Raw genomic sequence first — 13,401 nt, forward strand, 5'->3', positions numbered from 1 at the left:
CAAGCAGGAAAATCACCAGTACTGTGTACGTAGCGGGAGCTCGGACATAAAATGGTGCTTGAATCATGAATATACCTACCAATAACTAGTGATTGTAATGTGAAGCGGTCGCGGTATAGCTTCCTAGATGTAACTGTACGTCCAGTGATTTTTATGGCTAAATGAGTTGCTTGATTATCATATATCAAATGTGCGACACAAGAAATTGCCTAAATAAATATAGTGTGTCGGAACCCATTCACATGACCCATTCCCGTAAATGCTGTCAATGAGAACGATCTTAAGCTATCAATGACTACATTAATGAGTACATAAAATCAACTCAAGAGGGTAAAAGCAACCCTTTAGGTAGAACGATGTAATTTCCGTGAGTAACAACAATGGCACAAATGATGTAAGATTCAAGTTCCGACTTTTGCGCTTTTACCTCCAGTATTGTATAAAAACCTGGTGATTGCAAATAGAAGCCTTATCTTCACCTTCCCGTCATAACCACCTGGAAGGATAGTTAAAAGTTTAACACATGCCATCATCAAGGTATTTCACACAAGTTAACAGAGGCTGAGAAATACATTCAGAATCGCCTTTCTTCACCTTACCTTCTCTAGTTAAATGTTTGCTTTGCTTTTAGTTTTTCCTGTCTGGGCCTAATGTATGGATCACGTTCTCATGATTGTGGGAGGTCTTAAGTCCTCGGTTCGATTCCGGGTCGGTCTGTTTCTTGCCGGGTGTGACTGTGGCGAACGATTCGCTAGATATCGATATCGATATCAATGTCATTCTGAACCTCATGTTCCTATGAAGCCGGGTTGTATATTTAAAATCTTATAAAGATGCAAAAATCTTGTTGGTAAGATAATCAATGTCGCTGATGAGAGAGTTGATGTCCAGTGCTCCGCACAATGCTTTTATTTGATGGTGGGATGCTCTCCTCCTTAAAGAGGGACTAAAGGCAGGATATAGGGTTCCAATTAGTGGTTATGATTGATATGCGCAGGGGAACTGGGTCTCTTTTGTAAGTGATAAAATATTCCTCGTTCAAAAAACCCAACTGCTCAAAAACATCAAGTCGGTCAATTGGTTGCTTGTAGATTCTCTTACTCAGCCTGCACTCTGCTTGCAGATGTAGAATGGAATCTCTTCAATCGATCAACAATCGGTTGAAATAAAGATTAAGGTGGGCTGGTGGAATGAGAGGCACGGCTTGGATCAATAACTTTCGTCTAGCAGAAAACTAGGCGAATCGATCATGGAGACGAATACGATCATGATATTAGTGCCGGCGGGTATACTCCCACAGTTATGAGGTTAGTGGAAATCACAAGACGCATTTTCCGATTTTTTGTTTGTCTTGCTCAGGGCCTTCAAGAGAAAGAGTGTGTTACACTTTTTATTATCGACAGCAATATATCTATATTGAGCCTATATACAGAAAAGCTGGATCGTCACTCATCTAAAAGATGTTAATACTCTCACCTCACGCTGGCTAGCTTTACACTTTCATGTAACTTAATATGGTTCACCTTACTTCTGCCTATAGCCTGCCTTTATTGCTGCCGCTACCCTTCCTCTCTTTCTCAGAAAACAGAAACTTAGACCGTGCTATACGGGGGTGACTTTCGCTGCAAAGCCAAATCACCTTGTAATGTAATGAAATCTTCGCATCCTCGGGGAACGTTGACTAGTACGTATACGCCATTGATACAGATCATTTTGTTCACTGCCAGCTTCACCGGCTCATTAGCTTCTTCCAGTGACCATACACAGCTTCCTACCCCCGACAACCTCGACAACCTCGACAACCTGGCTAATGTGCTTCATTAGCGCTCGATTAGCATGCGTAAAGCAACACGAACATTATGCAATCAATTCCTATATTGACTGCGATATCAATGCTTTTAACAAATTGCCAACAACAAGGTTATAAGAAATTCATCTCTCAATAATCAATGTGCATATTTGTAATTTGGGTTTATTCAATCATTTTCGAAGAGTCGTGAAATGTTTTTCGACATGAATCATTTGAAAGCTGCTCAATGTGTGTCATTATTATCGATGGTGTCTTGGATAGTAAGATTTATACGGTATTTGTTTTGCTCATCTTCGTTTCAGTGAATTTCCGCTTTCTCATTGGGATTTAGTGATAGGAGTATTCACTCTATTTTTGAGCTTTTGACCTTTTATTGGTTTTTCAGCCAAGACAACTCACTATGGTTTTTCAGCGGAGCGGGATCTGAAAAACCCTTTAACGGTTTCATTTTACATTTTCAAACCTCGAAGAGATGTGTTGGCCGAAAACGTTTAAAGGTTTTTCAAAAGCTCAAAAACTTCATAGACAATTCCTAAATTCCCACCCAGGCCTTATTTCAGCGAGAACCACGTTTCAAGCGTTACTAACCATTACGGTTAAATTCCTAATCTATTTGAAACATGGCGTGAACGGATGTGAGACAGTGTCATTTTCTTTCTCTTCGAATAGCTAATACGTAAAGTTTGTTTTTTTTCTCCAAAAAATGGCTCTGATTGACGATGGAAACAGCGGATATTGATGTGTAGATCGTTGGAGAGCTAGTCAGTTTGATACATCTCTCAACGTGTTCTTGCAAGCAGCATTTCAATGATGTTCTTTAACACAATCGTTGTGGAATAGACTAGCTCACAGGCAAAATTCCTGACACAGTGAGAAGTTCGCTTCACGCTAATGTCGTTGAAACCGGCCTTGGATTCGCTGCGAGAGGTAGCAATACGTTTTCTTCATTGACTGGTATTGAGTTTCGCAGATGAACCTCGCTGTTTCTTTCTTTGAACATCTAATCCTTATTGCTTTCACATTCTCTGTATTGTACCGGTACATGAAATCTTAAATTAATTCACTTGAAAGGCGGATTCCTTGAAGCTTACCCGATTTAGTGGGATTTCGAAATCCTTGCAGCATATTACCAGCATGTGCTATAGGTTATAAGGTATTTCGTTTTCACTACATTCTTACATATTTCTAATTATATTAGTGATAGGAGTTATATAATTTATCATTTCTAATATACATATTAGAAATGAATATGTTTGAGTTGCAAAAAGCATGATTTAAAGGTTTGTCGGCCAACACAAATTATTATGCACCAGATGTGAAATAAAAATGACCTAAATGTTTTCTGAAACATCAATACGGGGTGCATTATTTGTGTTGGCCGAAAAGCCTTTGAAAGCCTTTTAAAAGCTCAATAACCTATTCATTGTTTGAGTAGCTTCATGGTCTGCATGGGCGAGGTATTTCGTTTTCAGCATTCTGTCTCGGCCAGGCTTATCTGAAGCAACACAAAAAGGCCGCCCTGGAAGACCGGATGCTGTTATTGAGGATTATCTCAAATGGGGATTTTGACCGTCTGGCTGAGGGCAAGAGTACATGTCCTCTTGTCATGCCTGACGCGAAGGAAAAGGTCAACGATGTTTATGTGCATCGTACGCAAACGACTTAACGTGATAGCAGCAACTTTTATATAAGCCGATGATGAAAACGGAGAAACGTAAACCCCAATAGATCTTACACTTATTGGCTATCGCTAGTGTACTTCTTCCGAAAAATTCCAGGGTAACGATACTCGCCCGGCTCAAAGAAGGGTTCAATGCTGAGTGTTTGAACCATGTTTAACTGCGCTAAAAAAGACGTCGGAATCCAGAATGACCACTAGTTGCAAAAACAGTTATTTTTAGAATGTGGTAGGCCTACAATCAATGTATCATGCAACAATCAATAATATGACAGAAGCAAAATGACCTCCGTAGTTACATGTACGTTTCTTATGTTCAGTTGTCTCTTCATCTGTGTAACCACGTCTTCCAGACATCTATGAAACGAACGGCGTGTTAGTGAGATCCTTGGCAACGGAGCTATCTCACGGGCTAACCGTACATTGGACATCAATAAACTATTGACAGCTTACGTGATGACTGGCTTCGTATCCATATTCCTCGAGTCCTGTGGGTCGTCAGGTGTGTTTCGGTCGGCAAAAACCGTTTTTTACACAGTTTCAGAGCATTGATTATTCAGGGGCAAAAGAATGGTGAGAGGAAACCTAGACCCGACGGAACTCAACCCAAATCCTTACCAACACTTCTACATGTATTCAGACCTGCTCATACTCAAACGTGATGCAGAGTTAGCCCCTGTCTGTGATCAAGTCCCAGCATCATCCCTGTCACTTTCCACAGCAGGTCTCTCTTAAAAAGCCAAATTTATTTGCTATTTTATAGTTAGGGGAAACACGCAACCTGCGGGGAACAACGGGAGGAGAGAATCTGGGAACATGCAATGCGGAACCCGGGGAACATAGTACCGCGGAAACATATAGGACCGGGGAACGTAGAATCCGGGGAGCATCATGACCCGGGGAATAGGACCTGGGGAATAGAACCCTGGGAACATAGAGATGACTTTGTCTCCTGATACGCGAAGCCAACCACCCTACATTATGTTATCGCTGCCTAGAATGGCTCCTTAGTGACATCGATCAGGCCATCGATTCCGCTGAAAGCACGCACCGGGCGCCACATCAATAAATGGCCTCGGAGGAGTCTGGACCAATTCCATACCAATTGCCAAATAATTGTCACTCCTGATGTCTAAGTTCCCTCTGGGAGAACATGTATCATTTTAATCGAGCTGGTCTTTCATCGTCCACATTCCGATGGTAGGGTTATTAGGGGCTATCATTTTGTAACCCATCGCGTCACTGCCAATGATTTAGGCATCGATCCCATCACATAAGCACGCAGTAGGCATCACACTAACACTGACCATGGGATGTCCAAAGACCCATGGGAGCCTGGATCAATTCAGTACCAATTGCCAAATGATATCACTGACCACTGATGTGCAAGCCCCGCTGGGAGGACATCTATCACTTTATTAGCGCAGTGCTATCACCGGCCTAATTGGAAGTGTCTGTATTGTCTTCGGAGCCGTTATATTGGGGCCATTATCTCCTTTGTATCGTAGGGTTGACTGTCCAGTGACACTGATGGAATTCTGATCCACTGTAACGATATTGAGTGTTACGTTTCTGAGTGTTCCCCTCATTGTTTGTGAACACTGAAAGATAGATTGACATGGCATCGTTTTTTGTGTTTTCCTTTTTCGAGAAGTCATGGCACGGTCTCTCTAACTGTCTATTGTATGGAAACACTAAAATATGGAGAACAACCAAAGGTGTTACACCGCGGACCTGGCAGTGACTATGATGTCGCTGTGCGGGGTTGCGAAGATACACTGCCCAAACTATGCCGAACTTCCAACACGGTCTTTGGGTGGCGGGACAGTGGTCTGATTGGCATTTGAGGGCCGGCACTCTTTTCTTAAGCTAAATGTCGGCTGATGGATAGGAGGATCACGGTTACCAAGCAGATTTGATGGAAAATTGTTTAAAAAATCGTAACACGGTTGTCTGTTTGAGTAAAAATAATTTGAGAACCCCCTAAAAAGCCATATTCCAGGATTAATATTTTTCGATTAGAAAATCAACGGACATATAAGTTCGCGTAAAAATATAATTAGAGACTATGTATGTATCCGGCGTTGTACTGCATCAACGGCCTGTTGCAGCAATATCCATTTAACACGACTAATACAATGAATATTTTTTGCTCCAAACAATAACAATTCATTAATAGATGTAGCAGCTGAACGATGTATTAAGCACCTAATCGTGATAACAGGTGAATGTGAGCAGTTCATAACACACTCTGTCTAGATTCCACACTTTCCTTCCCGAGCGTTGGTTTATTTATTTTAGCCGTGATGGTTCGCCCTATCCGCCGGATCAATTTAAGTCTATAAGCGGCAGACATTAAATGCAAACTGCCATATCACAGCATTATTTATACATAAATCGTTTACTAAGCAATCCGTAGCTGTCTAGTTTATCCAGGTTTAGGGGAAGTGATAAATTGCTAAGATTTACGGTGTACATGTACAGCGTCGGCCGATCAAAATATTGAATCGATATTGTTGGCATGATGATGACACAGTAATTTGGTATCAGTGCATTTTCCCAGTACATGTCGTATTATACATGTACATTTTGTACATGTATGGGTATCCAACTGCAATTTTCAAACGCGTTTTCCCACCACATGTCGTATTATACATGTATTGAGATCCAACTGCAATTTTCAAACGCTATCTCGAAATATTCGATTGCCGTTAAAGGCCAGTTTCATTTCTTACTATACGGTTTAATTGTATGCTATACGGCTTGGGTCAGTCTTTTAGGACAGGCAAGGATCTTCTCTTACAAAGATTTGGCGCTGTTTTTGAAAACAACGTACAGTGGAACCTCCCTTAGTGGACACCTCTCTATTAAGGACAACCTCTCTATTAAGGACACTAATTCTGGTCCCAAAGTGGTTGTTTCCATTCAATTTGACCTCTCTAACGAGGACACCTCTCCATTAAGGACAGCACTTGTCAGTCCAGAGGGTGTCCTTAATAGAGAGGTTCAACTGTACTTTAATGCCCAGCTCAGCTCGGTCTGATCTAACTACAGGGTGTCTTTAAATTCCTGAACACGAAATTCGTTATCGCTTTCTTTATCCCCGTCGCAGTTCCATCCGAGATTCCAATAACCAATCCGATACCTTAGCTAATAAACTTTGAGGGCGCAGTAAAAAAGTCGAGGCATTCGCACCGTGCCATAGATTTAACTCTGCGTGTTAGGAGAGGCGAACCTTGATTACATTTGCAGTTAAAATGATTCAATGACGTTTGCAATGCGGCCTCATCTCCAGCAGAATAAATATGGAAACGGTTCTGATGATTGCTTACCTAGAAATTTGGAAAAATATTTGAACGAAAAATGGCCGACCATCATGAACAACCATCTTGATTTTTATGCAAAATTTACAGCCTTTCGTATTTTGATGCTATGCCAATTAAGTGTCGAAGCTTGATTAAATTTCCAGTTAAACGTAATTCAGTGTCGTTTGCAATGTGGGAGCATGGATTGAAAATATTCTCCTGATCGAATCTGTTCGGATGATTACTTTACCAGAAACTTGGTAAAAAATAGTTGCATGAAAAATGGCTGGCGATGTGCCAATCTACATGAACAACTTCAGTAATATTCGAATGGTGAGCTTGCAGCTGTCCTCGTTTTTATTCTTTTCTGCAATGCCTGCATGGCTCGAGCGGAATCACCTGGCTGAAATCTGGATGATTGCTCTGCGATACATGAAAGATGGCTGACCACTGGAACAACCGTCCATTATTTTTATGCACAACTTACGATCAGATGTTCGTGTTCGGCGTTTACATGTAATTGGGTCTTTCTATAGTTTCCATTATTTGATGGTGCTTTTGATTCGATTCCTTCGGTAATTGCAGCGCAGTTTATCCTTAGCATCGTACAAACCTCAATAATGTTGTTCTATCATGTCTATGCAACTGCTTATTTGTTGACGAAGTCTTGTCAGTTTATTTTGAATTTCTGTCGGTCGTAAATATTATGAGGTAATTCTAAAATCTTACGAAGGCCAGAGGGTGCCCATCAGACAAGTATACATCAAGGGAATTTGATTAACAGATATGTTAGATCTTGGTTACAATGTTCATTTTTATAATGGATCTTAGACTCGTTTTTGTCGCTGCGATTTTTGGCCACGTAGTTGAGGTTGGAGAAATCGAAGAGTTAATAGATTCCCGAAAAAGAAAAAAAGCATATTTTTAATAATTTCTATTTCTCGGAGTTTCTTTTGGCGTTGTTCAGATCGCAGACATTGAAATATGTATTTCTAACAGATTCGATCCAATCGTTCACCTTACGCACTGCCGGCCGCGGGTTGATGGTAATTCCCCCAGAGAAAATGTCCTTCATTTCGACTGTGGCACATTGTAATGTAGGCTTATATGAAAATAAATTTCCAGTATCGCCGCAGAGGCCAGCCACACAATAAATCACACAAGACATCATTGGAAACACTTTGAATTTATATAATTTCTTTTTGTCATGTTTGAAGAAGTGAATCAGCCCAATCAAATAGATCGATGGAACCAGTAGGAGTTACATGACACCATGCTTCACAATATCCGATCGAGTTACCCAGTCTTCGATTAGGGGAGGAATTGTCTACGGGATGCATCTTTGTGTTTTAAAGGTTTTTAGGAGCTTAAAATACTTCACTCCTTGGAGAACGTTTCTTCACAACTTTCTGGTGTCTCATGCCATGCAGTCCTATTCTAATTGCAGGAGCAACACTATATATGAACGTGTATACAGCTGCTGGCATACATTCTGTGTGTTTGTAACTTGATATTACTCTCATGAACGGTTCATTTTGTTTTCATAACCTTGGACGTGACAGTGTAATAGAAGCAGTTGTAATTGATGAGTAGTGACTGCATGATATGGAAACTAAAGCCCATTCACTGTGACAGTTGCAAAATGCACTGACCTCAGGTGTACCAGTGTATTGGTCGTACAAAGAACGGTCTATAGAAAATCCTTTAGCGGTTTTTCATTTTGCCGAAAGCTTCTTTGAGGTATACATCTGTGTTGACCGAAAAACAGTTAAAATTAACGTCAAAAATCTTTATTTCTACTCAGTTAATACCTCGTGTTGGCGAATGAGACTCGTCAGCCTCGCGACTTAACGCAGAAATGGCGTTAATACACATCTCATTAGGCAATCCCGTGCGCAAGAGAGTTCCAGTGAGAATGTAATGTTATCCTGAATCGGGTGGAGAAACCGTAGTTTCATGAATGTATAAAAATTTGCTTCTAGAAGTTGACGAGTACCTTAAAAGAAAGAAGATGAGTTCTAATCCTTCCGATCCAATGTCGAATATCAAGGAACAGATCAGTATTTTACGGCATAATCAAGTGAATTGGCAATAAAATTAGAACCGTCTAATTTGCGATTAAGCACCCAAATATGGTAGTTCGGGTAATCAGGCCCATCAATCTTTCAAATGAGCTTGAAGAATACTTTAACGGACTAAGTGTACCCTGCAGCATTAGTATCGGCACTCGTCTAATTTCACAACACAAGGGGGCGACGACCTAACGACGTCATTTTTTGGATGTAGAAAACTGTAATGTATATGGCGAGACATTTTCGTCGGCGTTTTTTCGCGAAAGGTGAAAATGGTAAAACTCAGTGTAGGGACGCTTTTGAAAACCTGTCAGTTTAGGGACAGCGTACATGTAGACATAAAGCAATCCATTTTGAAAATGACGTCTTTGATATAAAATACGATTTTGCAGCGCGGGACCTGTCATGATCTCAATACCTTCATCTACAAGTACACCGTCTGATATCAACCTCCCGTGGATAGCCGATCTCATGTATGTTATCATGCACATTATTATTCACGAAACGATTGGAATGAGCAGTGTCCGCCAAAGAAAACATTCAGCGCATTATAAAAAAAATCGGATATGGTTTTGTCGAGCACGATTTGTCTTGATCGAGATGTCGTTTCCTTTGCCGAGGAGAATGCCGATCTCGGTATGTCGATTTGTGCCAATTGCAGTATTACCGTTGACAAAGCTAGGGTGTCATGCTGCCAGTACATCACACTTGGGATGGCCAACATCTAAAGGGCACGGATCGATAGCCGAGTCTAACCAACGACCCGCTGTCGTACATCAAACCGTGCACTAGTGGGATTGTGCTGATTTTTTCTTCTGGGAAATTGGAAGATTTCTCAGTTGGTTATCCATGGTCGCGTGGCAATTGCTATACACAGGGCGAAGTTTTTTTTTAGCTGGTGGTGATTTCGTCCAGGGCTAAGTGCAATCAAAAATGAGACCAACTTCATGTAATGTAGGTCGAATATTTTCGTCTTCGATCTCTTTGGCTCAAAGGCTGCTCGCTGTGTCAACAATGTAGGATATATTGGAATATTTTCTTCTTTCTCGGTGTCTTGTTTGAAAGGCTCACTACCTGTTACTTGGCATTTATCATTACTGTTGGTGCTTTCCTCCGTAAAGTTAGGGTAATTGTCATTGTAATGTTCATACTACGAAACATATGTCGCACAGTACGTGTTTAATTGCCATTGAAAAGCAAATAAAAACACCTTACAATAAAAGGCAACAATGTTAGTCGTCGTCTCCCACGCTTTTTCTGCCGACTCAGTTTGCGCACGGTTCATGATAAGTAGAACTTTTAGCAACATCCGTGTTGAGTGGTGACGCTGCTCGCATGATACCATGGTAACAAACAAATTGGGACACTTTTCTGGCATCATTAGTGCGTAACACTGTTTATATACGCTCATTAGTGGACGATAGAACTGGGGTCATATTAGGTTTCAAATACAGGTTGAATGCTTTATACTAGGTGTGCAGGTTTAATCATAAGTAAGTGCTATGTTTTGTAAGACATGGATATCACGAAATGGTTCGTTTCGAGAATGAAAATACGTTGGTTTATTTGATCAGACATGTCCGTTCAATATTAATCAAAACCGGTGTTATTTTGAAACTTTTCGCACGTCAGCCACCCACAACCTCTTTGATGTCAAGCAGAATTTGTTACTAAGTCTGGGCTAATCGTCAATTCCTCTGTTCAATATCTTTTTTTGAAATTACATTGCATGACAATTACAAACAGTGTTTCTTTGTCATTCACTAGGACTAATTTCAGATTGTTTACACCTCTATTAAAGTATGTGATAAGAATACATTTAAACTTAAATTTGTCGATGACAACTTTTTTAAGGGCCGGGTACGCTGTTCGTGTTCACTGTATCAACTGGTGGCTCAGAAAATAGAATTGCCGTAGTGTGCAGTTATCTGGTATGCAAATTTGATGAAACTAGATATTTAAGTAGTATTCTGTATACACAACGATATTATTGTTAAAAATCTATATTCAGTGCGTATCAACACATCAGAAATTTTCAAATCTCGAGTGCAATTTTTTAATTTTTGAACGAACGGATGAGGCCTTTAAGGCAGCGCCTTCGCAGTTACCAAGACTAGGAAACATGATTTTAATTATTCATCTCGAAATAATCTCATCCGGTTGGAGCAATGATGAACGTATTCCGGAATATCTAAATCATTCGAGTGAACTGAATATGGTGATGACGTCATACATGTCATTAGTTCGGAGTAAAAATTTTAGGTGTCTTGCCACAATGTCGCTAGCAGTTTTTTGTTCTTTTTAATTGCAGGTAAGTACATGTAAAATGATCATAATCCAAATCAAAATTTCGACAAAGACGGTAGGCGCGTCAAAGCGGTGAGCGTTTTAGATGATTAAGACAAACACTTTGAGACTATTACTTCAATGCACTTTTGCTTCGAGATTGCTACATGGTACGCTCGTTCGTTTAAGCAACTTCTATTCTCTACAATAAGCGCCCTTTGAAAGCTGCAGAGAAAAAAGGCTCATGCGTCCCTACATGGCCAGAAATTAAAAGCAATCCACAGACAGTGATATTGTCCGGTCCTATTTCTATATGTAGTCATTCTTCTGTTCCTTTGATCGTTGGATATGCTAACATTAATCAGCGTTTTATCACTGCTAACTACCACTTATGGTCACCCACAGGAACTGAGCGAGCTAATTGTTTTCCTTCCGCTTGGTTACGGAATAAATCACGTCATCAAACCCAGGAAGGCATCAGGTATGGATGGGGATGAAGCGCCCATGACGTGTTTCGAGGACAGGAAGGGGCCTGCTTTATTTTTATTTCAATACGCATAGAAAAGAAAGAAATATTTCTTATTAAAGGCTTGGCTCGTTCAAAATTTGAAATGTTTAAAGATTAGGAGTGGGATGTTCCGATCATGAAAATATGTACTGGATATAAACTTGAACACTGCCATTGTATTGACTGATATACAAATATTGCATGCCTGGTTTCATAGCATTTGTCACAACAAGACATTCAACACTAGTGACACTAACCACCACGTACGTAGTTTTGTTGGTAGCTTTTTTACTTAACCCAGCACTAAAAAACACAATGAAGTGAAGGTTCATTACATTGTTGGGGAACATGATAACATTATTTGGCCCGGTAGCTGCTTTCCATCGAATTATCTCAATATCTCTCATTATAAATCATGATTAGGAAAGTTGAGATCAGGGATTTATCACGCGCCCGAGTCCTTACACGTATACGGATAGACATGTACACAAAAATTTTATCCGTATACGTACTGTATAAGGATACTTGATAAGTCGCTGTTCTCAAACTCCCTAATTACTTGGCACGATTCGACGTATATTTCGAAGACTTCAGTCATTTCATATCCCCTTATTGATCGTTGGCTGTTTTGGAAACATTTCACGTCCACGTTTTTATCAACTTGCTTTGTTCTTGGCAAGTCCTAATCAAAGAGATGTGAAACATAAGGCTTGAGTGAACCAGTGTTCGTTTATCAAACGATATAGAGACCAGTCAAGCGTATGCCAACTCTTGCCAGAGGAACATTGCAAAACGAATGCACTTTACATATCGGTCGAAGAAACGGTGATACGGACAGGACAGACAGCCACGGAGTTTGCAGATTGGTTTTATTAATTCATTCCTGTCTTGCAAAACCAATACCTGCTCATTTGAACGGGAAAAAAATGTTTTTGGGTGCATTTACGTGTTGGGAAGATTGAGAAAGTACATGTATTTGTTTTGCAGGTTAGGGAGGAATTGACACGATCCAAAAACTCCTGGGCTGCCTGTCCTTAAAGGGAGAAAAGTGCAGGCAAAAGTACACACTAGTTATATATACTTGTCTTCTTCTGGTAGCCTTTGCACCCCGTGAACTGCCCTTACCCCAAGATATGGCATCCTGGTGCTGACACAATTTGCCCCTCAATCAAAACTTGGAGTAGGAAGACGGGTCGAAATGATAAAATCAATTCGTCTTCTTATAATACGGGCCATCTCCCCGGGGTAAACTTATTTAGCTCTCAATATCATCTGAAAGGACAGGAGAGCGATGCTCCCGGCAGTAAATTGTCAATAAGCAAATAGACTTAATGCTATCTCTGTAATTTGTCCGCTAACACAAGTGCCATCGAGGCAGCCGCAATCTTGTCGTGTTGTCCTACAGATGTGCTCTTTTTGTTGGCGGTAATTTTTTAAAAACTTCTGCTTCATTTTTGTGTTTAGACTCTATGGGCCAGCAGACTCCTACATCTTCATCTATGAGCAAAACGATTCTGCCTCATTTTTGTAGACGCCATGGTCGTCAAAAGCTTAGAGATTAAAGCGCATTATAGAATATTTTGGTCACCGGACATTCTATCCTAGGACACATCAAATTTCTACACCTGGAACGATTTGGAATCGGACCCGGGATCTAAGGGGTGGCAGGCACTGATGTTTCCACTACTCCACTCCGATCTGATAGCAATCTGTCGTCGTACTTTATGTTAAGCGATTGATAT

The 13,401-nt window shown here is 40.5% G+C and overlaps 1 protein-coding gene across 3 annotated transcripts in view; it reads left to right on the forward strand.

Moving 5' to 3' along the window:
• The window catches only part of LOC135482482 (uncharacterized), a 58,363-nt gene that overhangs the window by 7,923 nt on the left and 37,039 nt on the right, over positions 1–13,401 (forward strand). The window lies entirely within an intron of this gene.

Source organism: Lineus longissimus, chromosome 2 (assembly GCF_910592395.1).
Source record: "Lineus longissimus chromosome 2, tnLinLong1.2, whole genome shotgun sequence".
Classification (NCBI taxonomy): domain Eukaryota; kingdom Metazoa; phylum Nemertea; class Pilidiophora; order Heteronemertea; family Lineidae; genus Lineus; species Lineus longissimus.